Source organism: Neoarius graeffei, chromosome 4 (genome assembly GCF_027579695.1).
Source record: "Neoarius graeffei isolate fNeoGra1 chromosome 4, fNeoGra1.pri, whole genome shotgun sequence".
NCBI lineage: Eukaryota > Metazoa > Chordata > Actinopteri > Siluriformes > Ariidae > Neoarius > Neoarius graeffei.
In genome coordinates, this window is record NC_083572.1 from 73,326,367 (window position 1) to 73,347,524 (window position 21,158).

Here is a 21,158-nt window from a genome sequence, read left to right on the forward strand (position 1 = left end):
TGCATAATTCCAAGATCTGGAGCAAAACCTATACTGATGACCAGCACATTTTAATGAAACCAATGCCCATGATGGTGCAGTTGCCAATAAATCCACAGAACACCATTTTACATTGAAATGCACAGTCAAGCAAATACAAAGACGACGTAAACTCAAGTTGTGGGAAAAATGTTGAAGTGTCCTGTCATAATTTTGACTTAATGACTCATTATTTCAAAATAGCATATCATTATTTAGTGCATATCTAGTGCAGAATGTATACTGTTCTTACTCTTTAGGTGACATTGGGCATACCTAACAACCTGTGCCCCCCATCTCTTCCCTCTGTCTGTCCCTTTCTCTGAGTTACATGTCGATCCTGAGACACCAGTGATACTGACCTCTTCTGCTCCTCAGACCTGCCTGATCCATCCTGATGCCCTATGTCTGGCTGGAGTCTCATCACATTGCTTCTGTAGAGGACGGCCCCATACGGACAGTTGAAAGTTGGACTTGGAGGATGCTCTGGACACTTACAGTAATGCTTTTATGCCTGAGGACTACAGTCGACTTGCTAACTTTAGGACTACAGTTGTCATGAACAGTTTTGTACTCAAGTTTCCATCAGTGAACAGTTTATAACTTGAACAAAACAGACTTCATGTTAAATCTATAATGAATTTCCTGGTTTCACAGTTATACTTTGTGACACTATAAGACACAGTTATAGATGTGAGTTATTTATAATCATGCTATCTGTTATCACCCAGATGAGGATGGGTTCCCTTTTGAGTCTGGTTCCTCTCGAGGTTTCTTCCTCATGTCGTCTGAGGGAGTTTTTCCTTGCCACTGTTGCCACAGACTCGCTTATTGGGGATAAATTAAGGGATAAATTAGGGACAAAATTAGCTCATGTTTAAATTCTTTAATTTTCTGTAAAACTGCTTTGCGACAATGTCTGTTGTTAAAAGCGCTATACAGATCAACTTGACTTGACTTATTTCAACTTAATATCCCATCCAGGGTGTATTCCTGCTTCATGCCTTGGTATCACGGTAGTGCTGTATACAGCAGAACTAAGATTCCCATCAGTCCCTGCACATTACCTAATCAAAACACTCATCACATCACATGATTGCTTGTACCAAATTGATGTTTACGGTTAATGAGCACTAGAATTTAAATACTGTTTAGGCATTATCTAGCTTTTGTTGTTGTTGTTGTTGTTGTTGTATGTCACTTATTCCACGTTCATGTCACTGCTGAGTGTATCTTGGTCTTGTTTGTTTGGTTTCATGGTCATAGTTCTTGTTTTCATGTATTTCACTTTAATAAACCATAATATGTACTTGCAATTGCCTCCACTACTAATACCCGACACCAGGTGTGTTTCTGGGATTGGCTCCGGATTCACCACGACCCTGACCAGGATAAAGCAGTTACTGAAGATGATTGAATGAATCTTTTTATTTAGACTTAATAACTCATTACTTCAAGATATTACAACTTTACTTTGACTAAATCTTACTTATAGAAAGATAGTATGTCATTATTTTAACATAAAATATGCCTTTATTTTGAATTAATAACATGCTATTTCAAGATATTATACTAAAAATATGATTTATTATCTCATTAGTTTGATTTTATAACTTGAACATAATAATAGAGTCGTGTATGTGCCACCATAGAAGAGTAAAGAGAACAACACAGCCAGCTGCAATATGAGCTAAAGACTTGCTGGTGTTTTTTTTAAGGTAACAGCATGACAGGCTAAATAGAATTACGATATATACATCCTCCAACCCTGCCCATAGCCACCAGAATGAACATAAACACATATCCACAGAACAAACATCAATTTGAAATAAGGTTTTGTATTAATTATTGGTAGTTCTTTGTAGTGTAATAAACTCTTTTGTATTCTGCTAGAACTGATCATGCACAACAGCCAGATGGCCTGAAAATGTTCCTTGTTATTCAGTGTCTTTAAATGATAGCTTAATTAGTGTCAATGTCAGAGACTCTATGGCCATCCACTTTTTGAGACAAAACAGTTCACCAACGGTTCCCTGGAGTCATCACACTGCTCAAACTAAATACAGGATCTATGTCTGGCTATCACACACTAACAATAAAGCTGTGTGACACAAATGTCAGGCTGCCAGAGGCACAACGAGACAGCAGCAGAAATCTCCCAGCAAGCACCAGGCCAATCAGGCACACCACATAGACTGTCTGAACATACACTCCCCAGGGCCAGTGTGTGGTGTTGGTGGATCTGGGCTATAACTGGTAGGAGTGATGAAGACAGCAGCTGCTGGAAGTGACAGTCATGGTCTTTACTCAAATAGCTAAAACATACACACCTATGTTTTTCACTTGCTTTATCAAATCCAGTATTTTGTTCGTGCTCTCCTGTGGACTAATGTCAAGGTTCTCTCAGAGCCAGTGGCGTCCTGATGGTCAAAACCTGAGGCAATAACTATTCCCTTGAGTTTGGAAAAAATTTGTGAAATATTTGTCCAGCTTTGATAGAATTATCTTTTGAGCTTTGATGGACATTAATATAACATAACATAACTTATTTTTTTCATGGTCCAGTTTCCATCAAATCCTGTGCTCTGAATGGCTGGCGAGCGGGTCCGTATCCTACAATACGGACCCCAGTTATGGACCTCGGTTATGGACCTCTGGCGACTCGCTCGTTCACAACAACAACAAACATAGTAGCATTTTTTGTCAACCTTTATCTTATAAGATTATCAAAAATCTTATACATTTTTGCCAGCATTTCTCAAGAGAATAGCATTAATTTTACAGCATAGGTAGTGATAATGACAGTCTTCATGGTGAAAGCCAGTTTTACTACCCTGAGGAAGAAGAAATAAAAGAAAACATTTCAGGAGAAAGCTAAAAACCTGTAACTGTTGCTAAGGCCGAGCAAAAACATGACTGAATCCTCATCTCATCTCATCTCATCTCATCTCATCTCATTATCTCTAGACACTTTATCCTGTTCTACAGGGTCACAGGCAAGCTGGAGCCTATCCCAGCTGACTACGGGCGAAAGGCGGGGTACACCCTGGACAAGTCGCCAGGTCATCACAGGGCTGACACATAGACACAGACAACCATTTACACTCACATTCACATCTACGGTCAATTTAGAGTCACCAGTTAACCTAACCTGCATGTCTTTGGACTGTGGGGGAAATCGGAGCACCCGGAGGAAACCCACGTGGACAACATGCAAACTCTGCACAGAAAGGCCCTTGCCGGCTATGGGGCTCGAACCCGGACCTTCTTGCTGTGAGGCGACAGCGCTAACCACTACACTACTGTGCCGCCCTGACTGAATCCTGAATTACTCAATTTTGTATAAATAGGGGACTACATAGGTGGCAAAATATAGTTTTTTTCCTGCCATGGAAATGCACTTGTATACCGAGGAGGAAGCCATTTGCATTACAGCCATGAATGAGGATTCAAAATAGCGTTAATTTTACAGCATGGATAGTGATAATGACAGTGTTCACAGTGAAAGCGAGTTTTACTACCCTGAGGAAGACAAAATAAACGAAAATATTTCAGGAGAAAGCTAAAAACCTGTAACTTGCTAATGCCGAGCAAAAACATGGCTGAATCCTGAATGACTCAATTTTGTATAAATAGGGGACTACATAGGTGGCAAAATGTAGTTTTTTTTCCTGCCATGGAAGTGCACTTGCATACCGAGGAGGAAGCAATTTGCATTACAGCCGTGAATGAGGATTCAAAATGGCGGCTCGGCTCGGTTTTCCCTTTCGGGTGCTCTCGTTTTCTGTTAGAATTTGGTAAAGAAAAAAATAAAATATATTATTTACCAGCTTAAGGTTGGTCCGTGTCATGAAATACCGTGACCTCGGCCTTGAATACTGACCTCGGCCCTCTGGGCCGAGGTCAGTACTTTCAAGACCTTGGTCACGGTATTTCACGATACAGACCTCCCAGCTGTAACATAACCAGGGCTTTGAACCGGTTCAAGGAACGAAAACGAAAACCGGGAACTTTTTCTATTTCACATGGAACAGAAACGAAACCAGAAACTTTATTATTTTTTATGTTCCGGAACAGAAACGCTTATTAAAAATAATGGTAACCGGTTAATACCGGTTTTTATTTCGTTCCTCAAAGTTTCTGTAGCCTACAAATAAAAGTCATTCTTCTCCTGCACAAGTTTCTATTCCCGCTGGAGTTCACTTCCTGTGTGACGTTCGCTGATTGAATGGAGAGAGCGGGAAGGTAGACTACTAGTGAGTAATTGCATTACTGAGTGTCTGAGCAAAGGAGAGCCTGAACTTTGTAACCTCCCTATTGGCTGTTTGTAAAAATGTATCAGTTGTTGCCCTTCCCACGGGAATCATCGCGGACTCGAGAGACGAGACCTGACGAGTTAGTTCGTTGGTAGCAGAACAAAATGTCTGGACACAAATCGGGTTTTCAGAAAAGGAAAGAAAATAAACGGAGGGTTGAAAATACAAAAAAAGGAGGCAGAAAATGCAAAACGAGTTTTAAGGTAGGACAAATGGTTACTTTTTAAGGCAGCCCGCCGTGGCTGCAGGCTTTCAGTTGTCTCATTGAATGGTTACTTTTCTGAGGCAGCCCGCCGTGGCTGCCTGCAGGCTTATTTATTATAGCCCATTTAGTTAAAATAGTTGATATAAAATGTTTATAGTTATGTGATGGTTGTCCTGATTTAGACTGGTGTGTTTTTTTTTTTTGGGGGGGTGCGCGATGTTGCACCCGGGTCCAGATTAGGGCAGAACCGGCCCTGTCTACATTTCAGGTGTAGTTTGTTTTATGAATGTATGTACTTGCATAGATGTGTACTTGGTCTTCCAATATGGCGCCTAACAAAATCTCGCGGCGCGGTGACGTCATGCGGTAGCCCTCTATAGGGCCTGACTAGCCTTTGGTAACACACTAAACGAATTATCTTTCATTTTTGGCACTTTTTCTGTTTGTGTAGATGGGAAGACATACTGAGAATCCAAATCGCCAACATTTGAAATAATAATTGTTTTGAATTATTTCTTGTCTTATTTAATGAAGGTTGTAATAGAATTAGCCTACATTTGGCTTAAGCTGGATGAGACAGAGACATAACTTTATAGCCATTTGTTAAACAGCTGACAGGGAACGTAATTAACCGTTCCGGGAACGAAATTTTTTTGTTCTAACCGGTTCGGGAACGTCTATTTAATGGTGGAACCCAAAACCGGAAACGTTAAAATTCCGTTTCTGTTCGGAACGAACCAATAGGAAAAAAATTCTGGTTCAAAGCCCTGAACATAACATAACACAACACAACACAACATGGCTTCTCAAATTCTGGCAGCTCTAAATAAAATATCTGTTCAGAGGGAAAATTTTGGTCTCTCTGCGAATAAGCAAATAACATGGACCATCAAGATCCAAATAATCAGGCCAGGGAGGAATTTCTAGGTACCTGTCAATCATGCTGCATATCACTTCACTAGGATGATACTCATGTATTTTCATTCAAATGTTCTAACCTGGAAATGTGCTTTGAAGGCCTAGTTCTGGATTGAACAATTTCCGAACAGCTAGTTCTAGCAAAACCACTGACTATACCTTCCTATACCTTTAACCTCTAATAGTCTTTTAGAGGTAAGCTTTTTCATACTAAAAGGTTTGCTTACTGCTGCCGAAATGTCATTCAGTCAATGGCAAATTGACTCATTGAAATGTCAGCATAGATTACAGAGCAATATTTTGTTTTTGTGGAAAAGCAGCCAAAATAGTCTAAACTGTTGATCTCTCGCTCGTTTTTTCTAAATTTACAAATCCATAAGTAACACGTCTCATGAAATGAGAATGAAGATGCTGTTTAAACATTCTAGATAAGCACACATGGTCTGCAGAAGTAGGCTTATCACTACCATAGTCAGCTTATAAGGTCAAAAATGCAGTACAATCTCTGCTATTATTCTAGGCTAAATCTTTAGGCTAAATCTGGTCCTTTATTAGCATCTCAGACTTTATGAACTACTTAGGATATGGGCAGTTGGCTAGATGCATGTAACACACCTGCATTTGGCTAAGCCTCCTTGTTTGTTAAATCATATCATGTCTTTTTTAACCTCTTGTTTTTACACTTGCTGTGTTATATTTTATGACGGAAAATGTTCAGAGTTTAGTTCATCCATCCATCTATTTTCTATACTGCATTTCTGTCAGGGTCACAGAAGAAGCTGAAGCCAATCCCAGCTGACTTTGGGTGAGAAACGGGGTACATCCTGGGTAGGTCGCCAATCTATCGCAGGGCTAACACAGAGACGAACAAACGTCCACACTTGCATTCGAATTTAGTCCAACAATTAGAAATTATTATTCAGTATATAACAGGAAAGAAAACCCTAGTAACCCTTACAGAAAAGATGGAGGACAACAACCTCCCATCTCTGATATAGCCATATCTTATTGAATGTAATTATCTAATTAAATTATATTAAATGGTGTAGTGCTTAGCACTGTCACCTCACAGCAAGAAGGTCATGGGTTCAAACCCAGCGGTCGGCGAGGGCCCTTCTGTGCGGAGTTTGCATGTTCTCCCCGTGTCTGCGTGGGTTTCCTCCGGGTGCTCCGGTTTCCCCCACAGTCCAAAGACATGCAGGCTAGGCTAACTGGTGGCTCTAAATTGACCGTACAATAGGTGTGAATGTGAGTGTGAATGGTTGTTTGTCTCTGTATCAGCCCTGCGATAACCTGGCGACTTGTCCAGGGTGTACCCCGCCTCTTGCCCATAATCAGCTGGGATAGGCTCCAGCTTGCCCGTGACCCTGTAGAACAGGATAAGCGGCTACAGATAATGGATGGATGGATGGATGGATGGATGGATGGATAAATGAGTACAGGGGTAACATGGTGGTGTAGTGGTTAGCACTGTCGCCTCACAGCAAGAAGGTTCTGGGTTTGAGCCCAGTGGCTGACGAGGGCCTTTCTGTGTGGAATTTGCATGTTCTCCCCGTGTCCACGTGGGTTTTCTCCGGGTGCTCCGGTTTCCCCCACAGTCCAAAGACATGCAGGTTAGGCTAATTGGTGGATCTTTATTGACTGTAGGTGTGAATGTGAGTGGGAATGGTTGTTTATCTCCAAGTGTCAGTCCTGCGATGATCTGGCGACTTGTCCAGGGTGTACCCCACCTCTCGCCCATAGTCAGGTGGGATAGGCTCCAGCTTGCCTGCGACCCTGCACAGGATAAGCGGCTACAGATAATGGATGGATAAATGAGTACACCACTACTAAACACAATATCACACACAAAATTTATACCCTCTATTAGCCTGCTAGCTGTCTCAAATTTCAGTATAATAAGTAAATAAAAATTTAATAAAAAATTTGTATATCACTGTCTGCTATAGCAATATCATTACAGACTGAAAGTGTAAAATTTGTCTTGTCAGCATTCAACCATCCATCCATAACCCGTAACCACTTATCCTGTACAGGGTCATGGGCAAGCTGGAGCCTATCCCAGCTGACTATGGGCGAGAGGTGGGGTACACCCTGGACATGTTGCCAGGTCATCGCAGGGCTGACACATCGAGACAAACAACCATTCACACTCACATTCACACCTACGGTCAATTTTGAGCCACCAATTAACCTAAATTGCATGTCTTTTGACTGTGGGACAAACTGAAGCACCCAGAGGAAACCCACGCAGACACGGGGAGAACATGTAAACTCCACACAGAAAGGCCCTCACCGGCCTTGAACCCAGAACCTTCTTGCTGTGAGGTGACACTGCTAACCACTACACCACCGTGCCAAGTCAGTGACTCTTCATAATTGTTGTGCTGTGTGCTTGCTTTGTGTGTTCTCTGTTCATGCCTCGTCATTTCCCACCAATATGAAGTTGTGCCCTATATCATATTCAAGATGGCATTTAAGGCCCCCCAGGGTGGCAGCTTGGATGCTGAGCCAATGTTATCAGCACCTTTTTTATGGACAACAGTCAAATTAAAACACTGTGTGATAAACGACCAGAGTGTATGTTGCTGGTTAGAATCTCACATACAGTTTAGAAATATTAGTGAGTTGCGGTCAGTGTACACCAAGATAGGAGAGGGCCTACTGCCAAGGAAATTTTTAACTGCTGCCAAAAGTAAAGCAAGGGCTTTAGACACTCTTTAGACTGTCATAAAGCAACCTATCGACAGATTCCCGATAACATGTCAAATAATGCTTATCCATCTTTCAGCAACATGCTATGAAACCACATAAACTGATTTTGAAATAGTGATAGGGCGAAGGAAAAGTTCATAGTGCTAAGATGATCTGCTACACTTCAAGATCTACTAAGTAGACTATCCAAATAAATGCAAAATGGAGATATTGATAATCTGTAGTGTTTACATAGATTATTTACTAAAAATCATTAATCCTGAACTGGACCATTTAAGGCAAGGCAAGGCAAGTTTATTTATATAGCACATTTCATACACAATGGCAGTTCAATGTGCTTTACAGAAGCAAAAACAAAAACAGTAAACAATAGAGAAATAAAATTACATAAAATAATTTTATTTTTAATCTAAAACAATTAATTAAAAGAATTAAAAGAAAATAATAAGAATTAAACAATAGTAGAAATAAAATCATAAAATGCCAAAAAGAAAAAAGGAGAAAAAGAAAAAGAAACCAGCGGAATAAAATAGAATAAAATTAAAGTAAATTTAAAACATGCAGAGAAAGTAAAGATTATAAAAAATGTAAAAATATTAATTATTTAACAGAAAGCATCTGAGAACAGCTTGGTCTTTAACCTAGATTTGAAGCTGCCAACAGCAGGAGCATTTTTAATGTCCTCTGGCAGTTGGTTCCGTAGCTGTACTGCACAGTAGCTAAAAGCTGCTTCACCACACTTTGTTTTAACAACTGGTTTTAATAGTAAATTTTTCTGTTGCGATCTGGTAGATCTGATTGGGTTAGGCCGCTGCAACATATCAGAGAGGTAATTGGGCCCTGTACCATTTAGAGATTTATACACCAGCAGCAATACTTTAAAGTCAATTCTGTAGCTTACTGGAAGCCAGTGAAGGGACCTTAGAATTGGGGTAATGTGCTCTGTTCTTTTTGTTTGTGTGAGAACCCTCGCCGCTGCATTTTGAACCAGCTGAAGTCGTTTGATGGTCTTTTTTGGCAGGCCTGTGAAAAGGCCATTGCAGTAATCAACCCTACTAGAGATGAAGGCATGTATTAGTTTTTCCAGATCATTTTTTGACATAAGTCCTCTTAGTTTGGAAATGTTTTTTAGGTGATAAAATGCCGTTTTAGTGATTGCTTTCATGTGACTGTCAAAGTTTAGCTCGCTGTCAATGAAAACACCAAGATTTTTAACCATTTCTTTAGTTTTAATCCCTTTTGTGTCAAGAATAGTGGTAATCCTGAGTCTTTCATCTTTTTTTCCAAATAGAATTACTTCTGTTTTATCTGTGTTCAGCTGAAGAAAATTTTGTGAAAATTTAAATATAATGAAAGAAAAAGGGATAAGTTAATAGTCTGTAGGATGCATACAGATTATCTACTAAGCAATCATAAACTGTTGTCATATTACTGGGAAATAGTTGATAGGCTAGTTGATGACAGTCACCTGATAGGTTGTTGACCGTCCACAGATGGTTTATTGAATGTCTGTTCAGCACTTATACAATGGACTATTCAAATAATGTGTTAAAAAAATAAACAGTATTATCACCTATTTTATCATCCTCTCCTAAGGGAGGACACCATCAACACCTGTTCTGCTGGCATCCACCTCTAATGTAAAAAGCTTATTAAGGTCAGTTTCAACAAGCAGCAAGGGACCTGGCAAACAATAACTTTACAGACTCAAGGACTTGTTTGACAATCAGAAGACCAAACACATGGGATGCTTTGTTGGAGGAGCTGAGTGAGTGGTACAACTACATTGGAAAAATTCTTACACCAGCAACAAGAATAACCAGCCATGCCACTAAAATCTTTTTCAGTCAATATGGTCTTTTTCATATAGAATCACATACACAATCCGTCCATCCATCCATTATCTGTAGCCACTTATCCTGTCGCAGGCAAGCTGGAGCCTATCCCAGCTGACTACGGGCGAAAGGCAGGGTACACCCTGGACAAATCGCCAGGTCATCGCAGAGCTGACACATAGACAACCATTCACACTCACATTCACACCTACGGTCAATTTAGAGCCACCAATTAGCCTAACCTGCATGTCTTTGGACCGTGAGGGAAACCGGAGCACCCGGAGGAAACCCATGCGGACACAGGGAGAGCATGCAAACTCCACACAGAAAGGCCCTCGTCGGCTGCTGGGCTTGAACCCAGGACCTTCTTGCTGTAAGGCAACAGTGCTAACCACTACACTACCGTGCCACCCCACATACACAATCATGTTGATGAATTCTTTCTGAATCGTGTATTGTTCTTGTGTTGTGCTAAGCTCCACACCTGCATCATGTATCATTTTTTATCACATGGTGTGGTGGTTTGGTCAAAGCAATGTGAATCATGTACTGTACACTATGAATAGTGTGTTGTTCATTCTGCATTAAGCATCACATTATTATGCGTGTTAGCTTTGCACCTGGCGCACGTATCAAGCTTTATCTTACTTTTTATCATATGTTTTGAAGGTCTTCCTGAATTCATCCATCCATTATCCATAACCGCTCATCCTGTGCAGGGTTGCGGGCAAGCTGGAGCCTATCCCAGCAGACTATGGGCGAGAGGCGGGGTACACCCTGGACAATTTGCCAGATCATCACAGGGTTTGCACATAGAAACAAACAACTATTCACACTCATATTCACACCTACGGTCAATTTAGAGCCACCAATTATCCTAACCTGCATGTCTTTGGACTGTGGGGGAAACCGGAGCACCCAGAGGAAACCCACACAGACATGGGGAGAACATGCAAACTCCACACAGAAAGGCCCCCGTCGGCTACTGGGCTCAAGCCCAGGACCTTCTTGCTGTGAGGCAACAGTGCTAACCACTACACCACTGTGCCGCCCTCTTCCTGAATTGTGTATTCATACTCTGAAATGTTTGGCCTGGTCGATACAAAATATGAGAAGCGTGAGATGTACTGCCAAATAGAAAATGTTGATGAGATATGGTGAGACATGTTAACCAATGAGATTATTGGACATAAACTGTATTATTTTGAAACTGTATAAAATGAGAAACCCTATGATTGATGGGAGATCACTCTGCAGATTGACTCGGCTTTAGCAGGCAGACTGCTGTATGGCTTTAATAATGCATGTATTTAGCAGCTGTAAGACAAAATATATTAAAATGCTCTCCCAAATAAAGGTAATTTAAGAAACATGAATAGACAACACTAATGGTGGTTTTGCCTTTTTTGGAATGCTCGTACGGTACATAGTGCTAGTGCTGCTATAAATTGAAATACTCCCATAGTTTCAAAGCCTTTAGGTCTTTGGAAACTTTTACACTGAAGCTCTTTTGCAACAGAGTCCAACTTCAGAAACCATGATTTTTTAAAACTGTCGTGTTGACTGTAGCTGACCAGTGACCGGAGCCACAAGTCCCAATACCATGCACAAGCGTGCACATTATATGGGCGCAGAACAGGTGTAAGGATGGTTTTCTGGTCGTACTTTGTGTTTGCATGTGTACGGGATTTGAGAATAGAGACTGCCATACAAAAACGACTGACGTTTTGCACACAGCGTTTACACAGTGATATGTTGGGAGACTGTTGCTCACTTCAGCTGATGCTGGACAGTATTTAACATGAGCTTTTCAAAACAATCATGGTTTATATATGTTCTATCCACATTCACTGGGTATGAGCAATCGCGTGCTCTGATTAGCTACTCTACTACTAGGCTATTAACTCATATACCAGGAGTAGAGAAAAACAAAATGGTGGCGTGTTTTGCTGAACCAACTAAGGACGAAATAAAAACTTTACTCAAAAACAACACCCCCCCAAAAAAAACCCCCAAAAAACAAAAAAAAAACAACAAAATATGGAATGAAAGTAGCATATGTATGTATGTATATGTGTGCGTGTGCGTGTGTGACAAATGTGGAATTTGTGTTTGCAATCCAGAGTGAAAATTACATAGTAGTGTTGAGTTTTTCTTAATTTCATATGGTCCAGTCAACCTTGCTTGTAGTGAGGATCCTGACACTGTTGAAAATGCTGCCCAAAACAAAACAAGCGCTTATCCTTCTGGTAATAATGCCTTTTCATTTCCACCTGAAAGGAACCTAAAGCTTTTCTAGCCATGTCCCTTGCCAGTCATAAGTGCTTATAAAGAGAGAGGATGAAATTTAAGATCCATTTACCTGGGCATGGCAGAGCAGACACTAAATATGCCTCTTCTTCCTTTTACATGTTTTTCCCCATTTCTATGTGGGGTTGATGTGGATAGGTTAAGTCACCAGAGTTAAGGGCCTTGCCCAAGGGCTTGACAATGGTTGTTTGGCTGTGCTGAGGCTCAAACCCATGACCACTGCTCCAGCAGTTAATAACCTACAAAATGTTCAGTAACCAACAAACAGTGTGAGCCAAAATGAGCTCAGAAGGATTAAAACCAAACAGCATGTTCACAGCATTTTTTAAAGGTTTGATGGAAACACGTGAGTGCACCCTGTGATTCAGGGTGGCACACACTTGACATTTGATGTTTAATTTAAGGACTACCTACAAAGACAGATGAGGCATAAAGTGAGAGTTTTGGCTGGTCTGTATACACCTGGGCATGATGAAGGTGGTACAAAATTTTATGAGTGCCTTGATAACTTTGATCTAAGGATGGGTACAGGAAGAGCCTAAGGAAATCTACTGACAGCACACGTGTTAATAAAAAACAGTAACTTGAATGAGACTTTGGCAGAGGGCCAACGCCGTCAATTAATATGTGATAGACTGTAATAAAGCAGGGGAAATAACATGATGAGACTTTCCAGTAATAATCATATAATGATAAGGAGACTGTTTTCTTATTAAGACACAATGCTCAATGAGGTATATAATGTTAGTGCTGATTTTTTCCATGTGCCAAGGTGTGGTCTTTCTGTGCAACAAAGACTCAGACTTCCCTTTAAGACTGGAGTTTGCATTAAGATCAGGTGGTGGCAATTTACCCTGTGTAGGTAACTGTGGATGAACAGCAACCTTCACAACACCTGACAGGGCAGATAAATATTGTGCAGGGCCCCACAAATTACACCAAGCTCAATTAACATGTACCATGGCCAGTACAGGAATCTATACCCATACACTCACTGCGATAAACAACTAAACAACATCAGCAGCCCTTTTAATGTGTTAATGGACTGCATCACATCATTAACCCCCAATGAAATAAAAGCAGAAAACACAAACAACTTAAATGCAGGCTTTATCTTGGCCTAAGAACACTCTGGTAACATATTCAAGACATTAGCTTTCTTAACAGTTGCCAGCTCTCTAACACAATTACATTTTATTGCTGAACATACAGCAATTAAGTGACCTAGCTCATCACAGTCGAGTGAGTGTGAGTATGAGAGGTGGTGTGAGTATGAAGCAGGTTTGTCGTGTACTAGTAGGGTCTTTACTGAGATGTGCACAAAAAGATCTCGACTGAAGACAGTACCATGAAAACCATCTTGTGTTCTGAACCAAACTCAGCACCAAAGTGGCAGCCCGAGACAGAGCATGTTTTTTTTTCTTCTTCATTTTGATATATTGTACCACGAACTTCTCTGGCAAGCAGCTTTGAAACTCCTCCATCAGGATCAGTTTTTAAACTGTTTACAATTCACAACTTCACTCGCTTTGCCAACTTTCTCAAGCAGAATTAATTTTTCATAAGCAAACTCAATGTATGTACGTTTGACTGACGCTTGTAACTAGTTTTCTGAAATTCTGAAGGTTGCTCATAGACCTCAAGAATCTTGGCCTTTACAAGATCATCATCCAAACTCTACTCTGGGCTGAACAAATATCATCCCAAACCTTCCAAAATAAACTGCACTACAATCACAATGGTCATAAGCCTTTCAGGAAAAATCAACAATCAGGGAAATATACATCAACCTCATCTTCTCTTAGCACAATTGGTCATGGTCACACAGTGACCAAACCAAATATGTTGGCTGATCTTGAAATCAGGCTTACTTTCCAATGTCATTTGTACTGGAGCCAATGGAGAAGCAAGCATGTTTGGCCCACCTACACTGTTGGGAGCAGAAGAGACTCCACAGAGGAGCAGACTTTCCAGGGCTGAAATATGGTTAGTCATTTTGAGTTTTTTCAGCATTTTCTCCCTGTTAGCTTTCAGCAAAAATGCAACAATTATGCCTGCTTCTTTAGCGCTAGCTAGAACACCTTTAACTTGATCTGAAGGCAGGGATCCACCAAGGAAGACCATGGTCCCACAGGATTTACATCAGACCATGATAGTCTCCAATAGTGGCTGGCTCTGCTGGCTGGGGAAGAACACCTGAAGACTTCAATTCCCATGTAAGCTCCTGAATGGATGTTATAGAATGCAGCTTTTACAGCCTTCTTTCTAGGACATACGTGGAACAGAGACATAAAAAAAAAAAAAGTGATGAATCAGATGTCATCTTTACGGCAGTTAAGAAATTCCCCAGATTTGGCAAAATGTGAGAAAATAGTTAAAGGAGAACCAAAGGCAAATTTTTTATTATCAAAATTCTGTTCATCTCATTTTATTAAATATAGGAATGCATTTTTGATAGCCATTTTGTCACTGCTATAGCAAGTTATGAGTGTTTGAAATATGCTATGTAATATACCAGTCCATATGTCAAAGCAATGGCCGTAAATGAGATTCGTTGAGACCTGTGCAAGACATCGTAGGACGGAAGTAAAACGTACAGCAGAAATCAAAGTGACCAACTGCCAACATTGTCAAAGGATGCACGCGCCCTCTTTTGAATGCCGATGTAATCAAGCTGGAAGTTTTGTTTGTTTTGATAGCAGTCAGGAAAGTTTGAAGAAAGTAGGCAGTAATCGTCATTTAAACTCGTTTTTGTGCAATATTTCGTTTGGAAAACAGTTTTCAAAATGGCGGCACTGACACCTGGCTGACACTTCACGTTTCAAAGTCTCGCACAAGTCTCGTGAAGACTGCATGGATAAGTGACGCCTGCCGTGGACCAAACAAACTGAATTCAACATGGCTAAAAAACAAATAGGCTGATAAGTATAATATTTAATTGCAATACAAACAGGATAAGCGGCTACAGACAATGGATGGATGGATAGTTGCCAATATGAGTCACAATATAAAGTTACTAAAACCGAAAACGTAATTGAATAACACGTTAATTAAGAAATAAAGCAAGTTTAAAAATGACTTCAGTTCCCCTTTAATGTCAAAAACAGTATTGGCTGTGCAATAGCACTAGCTCTGACAGTATAAACAAAAATGAGTGTACATTAACGCTGACAGAGATGATATAATGTGCAACTGCAAACAGTGGAAGCTGATGAGAGAGGCACAAACACTGTAACATTCAACCTGAACATCAGGAAGGACGTTTATATGAGAACATGAAATGAAAATAAGAAATAATGTGTATAGTTTTTGGGAAAAGAGAGCTTATTAAAATTATTTAAAATGAGTAAAACACCAGCTAGACATGAACTGTAGAATTCAGTGTAGAATTCTAAGCCATACAGAAGCTCTAAAGTGGTGGGTTGTCTCAGTCTACATTGCTCACGTTTGTTCTCAGCTGTGAGGGGATTTGTGATACAGAAAGTGATCAGAGTGTGAAGTGCCAGCTACAGTTTTCCTTCTTTCATAGACTAATGCAAGCCTAACAGGAGATGTAATCTCATAGGAGAGACAGAGGGAGCATTTATATGTCTCGCTAAGCTCATAAATCTAGTGATTAGAACAATGTGGTCACTGGTGTTAGCAGGATCCTCCTCTGAGAACTCTTTGCATTTCTACTGTCACTCTACAAAGACCGGAGACATGTAACAGAAAACCCCATGGGGAGGGATTCTTCTTTTTTTTTTTTTTTACAGAGAGACAGACCTACGGTACAGACAGATGGATAGGCTGGAATGAAGTATAAAAGAGATGAAATCTGGATTGTGTTGTTTTTCTAGGACATTTTCAATACTTAATCAAAAAAAGCTTCTTGTGAGCGTAATCACATAAAAATTGAATGAAATAGTAAGTTAATGCTTTCTCACCTGTTAGTCACTTTATCTAGTTCAGGTCAGAGTGAAATAAATAATTCTGCTTCATTTTCAAATTAAGGCGGCATGGTGCACTGCAAAAAACTGAAAACTGAATTTGAGGGGAAAATTCCTTCATACTCATGAAATTATCTTGCTGATAATAAGTAATTTTACAGATAATTTTATTTGACAAGACATCTTGGAATAAGTTGGTTACAATCTAGAACTAGTTTTAATAATCTCAAAGTTGGTGTCTTGTATTCTTCTAACAGGAAATGCTAGATCGTTTCAACTCTATTCAAGATAGTCTAACTTGTTAAGATATCATTTTTGCAGTGTAGAAGAATACAAGACACCAACTCTAATATTATTAAAACTAGTTCTAGATTGTAACCAACTTATTCCAAGATGTCTTGTCAAGTAAAATTATCTGTCCATGCAGCAAGATAATTTCACTAGCATTAAGGAATTTTCTCTTCAAATTCAGTTTTTTTGCAGTGTGGTGTCGTGGTTAGCACTGTCACCTCATATCAAGAAGATTCTGGGTTCAAGACCAGCAGCTGACGAGGGCCTTTCTGTGTGGAGTTTGCATGTTCTCCCCGTGTCCGCGTGGGTTTCCTCCGGGTGCTCCGGTTTCCCCCACAGTCCAAAGACATGCAGGTTAGGTTAACTGGTGACTCTAAATTGACTGTAGGTGTGAATGTGAGTGTGAATGGTTGTCTGTGTCTATGTGTCAGCCCTGTGATGACCTGGCGACTTGTCCAGGGTGTACCCCGCCTTTCGCCCGTAGTCAGCTGGGATAGGCTCCAGCTTGCCTGTGACCCTGTACAGGATAAAGCGGCTAGAGATAATGAGATGAGATGAGGTGTGAATATGAGTGCGAATAGTTGTGTGTCTCTATGTGTCAGCCCTGCGATGATCTGGCGACTTGTCCAGGGTATACCCTGCCTCTCACCCATGGTCAGCTGGGATAGGCTTCAGCTTGCCTGCAACCCGGATAAGTGGTTATGGATAATGGATGGATGGGATGGATTTTCAAATTATTCTGATTTGGTTTCATAATACACATACTAAAGTGAATCAGAAAAATAAATAAATAAACAAACAAAAAAAAATCTGCTGAATGTCATTTGGGAAAGGGCAAGGCTAAAAACATAGAAAGTCCTTCATTCACTGGCCACTTCCTGTGATTGAGTTAAACCAGGGTTCAGTCATGTTCACAGTCAAAATTATTGCATCAAGGTTCACTTGGAAGTTAATTGAGCAGCCTTAGACTAGTTTAGCTCATAGTAATTGCTGCATAGTACATAATAGCGGGGGTGGTACAGTGGTTAGCACTGTCGCCTCACAGCAAAAAGGTTCTGGGTTCAAACCTTACAGCCAACGGGGGCCTTTCTGTGTGGAGTTTACATGTTCTCCCCGTGTCTGTGTGGGTTTCCTCCAGGTGCTCTGGTTTCCCCCCGCAGTCCAAAAACATGCAGTCAGGTTTGTTGGCTACTCTAAATTGCCCATAGGTGTTAATGGTTGAGAGGAGAAAACCTCTATAATAATCCAGTAGAACGCAACGGGAAACCACTACTGTAATTCATCCCTAGAAAGTAATGGTAGAAGCTGTCAGAGCAGCCATGGCCACGTCACTGTAGTGATATGCCAGATAGATATAGTAGTGATACAAGTAACAAACAAAACATAAAGTGCAGTTATTGCAGTTCTTCTCAAGTTATTGCTTGAGAAAAATGAAATGGAAACAGTTGTTAATGAAATGAAATGGAAACAGTTGATATTTTTCTTCTTCTTGTAGTATTATCCAAATACTATCCAAAATTCTTCTTGTAGTATTATTCAAATCACAATTTTTTCTACTCCAATTTCCCCCCTTGACCAACATTCAGTAGGCAAGCAATCATTATTTACTGTCTAATCAAATGTATCCTGGGATAGAACCCAGTCGGCCATGTGTGATGATCTGGTTCAGAGTTGAGGATGCCTAGTGGCCATTTCCTCCCTGGTGAGGTGCTATAAATTTGGGGCAGGAATTAATTAAGACTTTCTCTGTCTCTATCTTGCTTGGATGGCACACATTAAAAATGTCAGTATCAAGAGCAGTTGGGGGCTGTGTACTTTGATGGGTGTGCCATTGTAGTGGAAAAAAGTGTACACACGCATACCGTACACACAACAATGTGGTTTTCTCTAAAGGGAATTTGAAGTGCATAATCACAGTGTGACAGTGCTTTTAATGCACATTATCTGTTCTGTTGGATGCGAAAGGGCCTTGTGTGTGTGTGTGTGTGTGTGTGTGTGTGTGTGTGTGTGTGTGTGTGTGTGTGTGAGAGAGAGAGAGAGAGAGAGAGTGTCTGTCTAACTGTGATATAAAGGGAACTCTGCTTTCTCAGTGTGAAAGCAAATGCTAAATCACCTCAGAATGAGAGAGTGGCTCCGAAAAGTTAGTCAATTAAAGAAGCGCTCTGGGATGCCATTAATCCAAACCAGTGAGTTCTTAGTGCAGCGAGCGAGAGCGAGAGAGAGAGAGAGAGAGAGAGAGAGAGAGAGAGAGAGAGAATAGATCTTTGTTATAAGTGCAGCACAGAGTGTCATGTAGGGGAAATTATTTAACACTGCAAATAAAGCACATTCAAATTAGGTCACAAAATGCACTTCAGCACTGGCGGATGATATAACGAGCCTCGGCCAAAATTGCTACGAGCAGGGCAGCTCTTAAAACACAGCTGCTTTCTACTTGAGCTGAGCTCCAGGGCGGCCATTTTGTTGATGGCCATAACTACTGATAAAGGAGGGGAGTCATTTAACCCACCACAAACTAGAGTAGCTGTGTGTTCAACGAGGTAAAATCAGACCAATACATAATTAAATTGCATTTGCGATTGAATGTAAATTACAGTTCAATCAATTACAATATCAATTGCAGTGCATGGCAATTACATTTTATCTACAGCCTTTTCTAAAGTTTCTTCCAAATGGATAACTTTACTGAAATTTTATTGAAGTGTTGTTCAATTTGTAGGACATGTGTGCAATTTAACATCATTCTAGAGGTTAATCTAGCTTTGCCATCCATAGCGTGTGTCAAAAGACAGGCAGACAAGCCTGTCTCATTCACTTCTATACTTGTTCACTAATGGGGCAATTCACTAACCTGCATGTTGTTGGAAGATAGGAGGAAACTGGAGGGAATCCATGCACACACAAGGAGAACATGTGAAACTTCACAAATGGAGTAGCCTGAGCTCAGAAATAAACTGGGGATCCTGGAGCTGTGACACAGCCCTAAGTGACCTTTTTTTTCTCTCTGTGTGCTGACCCCAACTTCCTAACAAACTGGGATCCATCCATCCATCCATCCATCCATCCACACTGCTTATCCATCAGGGTTGCTGGGGAAAGTTGGAGCCAATCCCAGCTGACTTCAGGCAAGAGTCTGGTTACAAGCTAAGATATGTGAAGAAAAGTATTTTACTGTGCTGTAATGTATATGTGACAAATAAAGGATTCTTCTTCTTCTTCCTTGATTTCTTAATCCCACTTAGATGGACTGGATGAAAATAAAGGCTGGCATAACTTGATTTGAGGACAAGTTGAGTTAACATTCAACTTGTCTCATACAGCAGCAAATTGTTCCAGTAACTACACTCAGACTGTGGCTTTAATTTCAGTGTGGATTAGTTCACAAAAGCTCAAGGAAGTGGAGGAGGTAGTAGGCGTTAATCGATACAGTCAGCAGGAGTGTGGAATTCCATTGGGTGGGTGTGTGCCATACTGATGAGTTTCTGGCCAAGCTGAGAGCTGAGACAAGATGGGAGTGCACTTCACTTGGCTCCTAATCCCCGGAGTTAATGTAGTGCACACTGCAAGGTTTTAATAGGGAGTCTAGAGCATATCAATTCAGCAGAATTCTGACTACAGTGGTAAGAGAGCTGAGCTAGTCATGCTTCTGCAGCTTTTGCCCCCCCCCACATATATTATAAGGCCAAAAGTTTGTGGACAGCTGACCATGACACATACAGTATGTGCTTTATGGACATCTGATTACAGATTACATTAAAATAATCTCCACTATTCTGTTAGGGCTTAAACAGACTACATCTCACCCACACTACTTAGTGAATCTGTAGAAGCTTCAACTACGTGTCCTTGGTGGAAGTGGCATTAAATGCATGTTGAATGTATGAGCCTACACACTGGTGCATCATCCAACCATAGAGCCCGAGTATAAAGAATAATTAAATAAAAGAAAAATTATTAAATAATAAATATTGTACTTTGACACAGCAGTTGTATTTATCCTCACAGCACTATATGCCTTGGCTTCCCTGGCAGCACATGGTTAATGCACTATAGCAACACAATACACGCAACATTGGCCATTTGACCAAAAATCAGATGTCTTCTCACTAAAAATATAAATGCTGATGGGAAATGATTCCTAATAATAATAATATCCAAGCAGTGCATCTATGTCTACTAGTGTCTGAGTGAGCTAAAACTGCAATACTATTAGTGCGCTAGTATGCGACTGGGGACACAGCCTTTAAACAGCCAGGTCTCATGGAAAGTTATTGTGTTCTGGAGTCTTGGTCATGTCTCATCATTGTTAGTGTGAGGAAGTACAGAATATTGAAAGTGCAGCACTGAATGTATACTGTATGTTTAATATGCCTCGATATAAGATTTTAAAATTTGAAATATTGGAGTGCTTCAACTGCCGTGTATCCACACAGATAGGGATTAAGCCAACCATGCAAAAAGCATCCATGAACCTCGATAGTAGTGTTATAGTCCTGTACATGAAGTATAAATGCAGAAATAATATGGCAGTAAGAGGGAAAGAAAAACTGGACATGAACTTGACACTTTAGATGACAGGCTTCAGAAAACAACAATATGCCTACAATTTCAGACTGACATC

General features: G+C 40.5%; 1 protein-coding gene across 5 annotated transcripts in view; it reads right to left on the minus strand.

Moving 5' to 3' along the window:
- ptprfa (protein tyrosine phosphatase receptor type Fa) overlaps positions 1 to 21,158 on the minus strand; it is a 498,031-nt gene that overhangs the window by 355,030 nt on the left and 121,843 nt on the right. The window contains exon 1 of one of the 5 annotated variants that reach the window (XM_060919686.1): positions 14,399 to 14,417. The exons of the other annotated variants lie outside the window; for them this stretch is intronic. The gene's annotated coding sequence lies outside the window, so the exon portion shown is untranslated. Of the gene's footprint in view, positions 1 to 14,398; positions 14,418 to 21,158 lie in introns of those variants that run through there. 5 annotated transcript variants of the gene reach the window in all.